Source organism: Peromyscus leucopus, chromosome 1 (genome assembly GCF_004664715.2).
Source record: "Peromyscus leucopus breed LL Stock chromosome 1, UCI_PerLeu_2.1, whole genome shotgun sequence".
Taxonomy (NCBI): domain Eukaryota; kingdom Metazoa; phylum Chordata; class Mammalia; order Rodentia; family Cricetidae; genus Peromyscus; species Peromyscus leucopus.
The window spans coordinates 183,378,650-183,381,481 of record NC_051063.1 but is presented as its reverse complement, the minus strand read 5'-3'; the positions used below and the strand labels follow the sequence as shown (position 1 = coordinate 183,381,481).

General features: G+C 47.8%; 1 pseudogene; it reads left to right on the top strand.

Moving 5' to 3' along the window:
* The first annotated feature begins 338 nt into the window (after positions 1-338).
* On the top strand, positions 339-1,309 carry LOC114685773 (annotated as a pseudogene).
* The last annotated feature ends 1,523 nt before the right edge of the window (positions 1,310-2,832 follow it).

Sequence of the window (2,832 nt, the reverse complement as noted above, 5' to 3'; positions counted from 1 at the left end):
ACTGTCAGTTTTTATCTCTTAAGCTTATAATTGTATATGTCTATATTCATGGACTCTTCACAACCAGGAAAGGGAGTCAGAAGACAGAGGACCCTAAGGGCAAAGACAGGCTAGAGCAGCGGGTGAGGTCATTGACTTCATCCTACACTCACTGGGGGTTGAAGAAGGGCCCGGTCCAACGTAAGGCATTGGACATGATTTACGATTGGATAAGCGCCCCGTTGGGAATGGAAATGATGGGACTCACAAGCTACAATTCTCACTTCATCTTCTCCTCCCTCTGCTACTCCAAAAGGTTTCTCCTAGATCCTTAGCACAGTGTCCTGAGTCCTGAGTCCATGCCACCCTCCTGGGCATCACCTCCCTGGACCAATCAGAGCCGCTCACGTGAGCTGGAGTTCGTGCTGCTGGGCTTCTCACACGTGCCCTCCCTGCGCCCAATGCTTGCAGTGCTCTTCCTGGCCGCTTTCCTGCTCACGTTGCTAGGCAACACACTCATCTTCATTCTCACCAGCCTCGACCCAGGCCTGCGTTGCACCCATGTACTTCTTCCTGCGCCAGCTGGCGCTGGTGGAGATCTGCTTCTCACTGGACGTGGCGCCCCGTCTGCTGGTGACCCTGCTGCGGCCTGGACGAGGGGTGTCCCCAACCAGCTGTGCCCTACAGCTGCTTCTCGTGTTGTCCTGTGTCACATCCGAGTGCTTGCTCCTCACAGTCATGGCCTGGGACCGCTTCTGGCCATTTGTAGGCCTCTGCGATATGGTGCCATCATGAGCTTGAGGCTGTGCCACCTGCTGGCCGCCACCTGCTGGCTTGCAGGAGCCCAGTGTCAATGGTCTTCACCATCTGGCTCTTTAACTTGCCCTTCTGTGGGCCTCGGGGCATCAGGCACTTCTTCTGTGACATACCACCTCTGCTGAGCCTGGTGTGTGCAGACACCAGAGTCTTCGAGGCCAGTGTGTTTGTGGCCACAGTGTTAATTATGATCGTTCCTGTCTGTCTCATAGTCATGTCCTATACCAGGATTCTGGCTGCTGTCCTTCGGATGCCATCTGCCTCTGGGCGCCACAAGGCCCTGTCCACCTGTACCTCCCACCTCATCGTGGTGATTCTGTTTTATGGCACAACTGGGGTCATCCACTTGCGCCCCAAGGCCAGCTACTCTCCTGAGAGCAAGCAAGTGGTGTCCCTGTCATACACCATTGTGACCCCCATGCTCAACCCTCTCATCTACAGCCTGAGGAACAAGGAGGTCAAGGCCGCCTTTGGGCGTGTCTTCATTCAGAGACGAGGAACCTTTATCCCCTGACCTCTATAGACTTCATTTACCCTGTCCTTTGGGGATCATCTCTGCCCTAGTGGACTTGAGGACCTCGATGCACGAGTAAGTTGAACCCTTTCTGAAAGATTTTATTGTCAGGATTGCCCCTGCTAGTAAATGTGGATGACGTCACAACTATCTAATGGCCTCTTGAACACAGCCTAAATTTCGACTTGGTCCATGTATTGAGTGGGTAGCATTCTGCTTCTCCACTGGCAAAGAAACTGGACTGGAGTTCAAAAGCATGGTGATGGCATCTTTCCTGGGCAAGTAGAATTGCCCACTGCAGCAAAGAAAAACACATTTTAGCAAAGAAAAAAAAAACAGTTAAAATTTAATCTCCTATAAATCAACTGATTTAGTGTATGTTGTGATTTGAGTATAAAATTTGCCCACATGCTCACGTGTCCACAATGGCAGTGTCCCCAATAGCAGTGCTGTTTTAGAAGTAGTGGAAACTATAGGAAGTGGAGCCAGGCGAAAGGAAGTGGGTCACTAAGAGTGAACCTCCATGTGACATATTCAGACCCCACTTCCTGCTTGCTTCCTGAATGCTGATGCAATGTTTCATAATCCTGCCAGCCCCTTATGTGGTCACAAGGATCTGAACCTCAAATGGTGAGCCAATTGGCCATTAAGAGCACTTGTTACTCTTACAGAGGCCTGGGGTTCTATTCCCAGCACCCACCTCAGTGAATTCCCTGCCTGTAACTCCAGTTCCAGGGGAATCTTACGCCCTCTTCTGGCCAGCAGGAATACATGCAGATAGAACACTGTATACATAATAAATAAGTATATATTAAAAAAAATAAATTGGTGCATATTAGTGAAAAAGATAACAGGTTTCGTGAAGATATATATATTATTCACACCCCTTTATCCTCTCTTGTGCCCCATTCCCTAGACCCTGGTCCCCTTCCTCCTTTCCAAATACTTCTCCTTTTAAAATTCAACACCTTAAAAACAACTCCATTCAACAAATAAGAGAAAACATGTAATATTTGTCTTTTCGATTCTGACTTATTTTCACAATGATCTTCAGTTCTGTCCATTTTCCTGAAAATGACATAATCTTGTTATTTTTTTTAAAAACTATTATTATTTACACACAAGTATCAGAACCACCAAGGTCAGAGCCATTGAGAATCCTCTGGAGCTGGCGTTAGAGACCGTTTTGAGGTGCCTGATGTGGGTACTGGGAACTGAACTCAGGTCCTCTGGAGGAGCTACAATGGCCATGTTGTTAAACTTCTTTTTAAATATTCATGTTTACATCCATACGTTTGTCAAGGAACCTTAGGTAAAGGAAGGAGCTGCTTGTAGTAGTGGTTAGTGGTAATGGAGATACTCATTCTTGCTTGTCATGTTGGGAACAAGTGACTGGGTGCTTGGCTGCACATGGCATATCTTATCAACTCACTTACAAGGCTCAAGATACATCTTGAAGAGGAGGAAGAAAGAATGGAAGAGCTGGAGGATGGGGTGGAGTGCTGTGAAATGCTGTCCTCTAG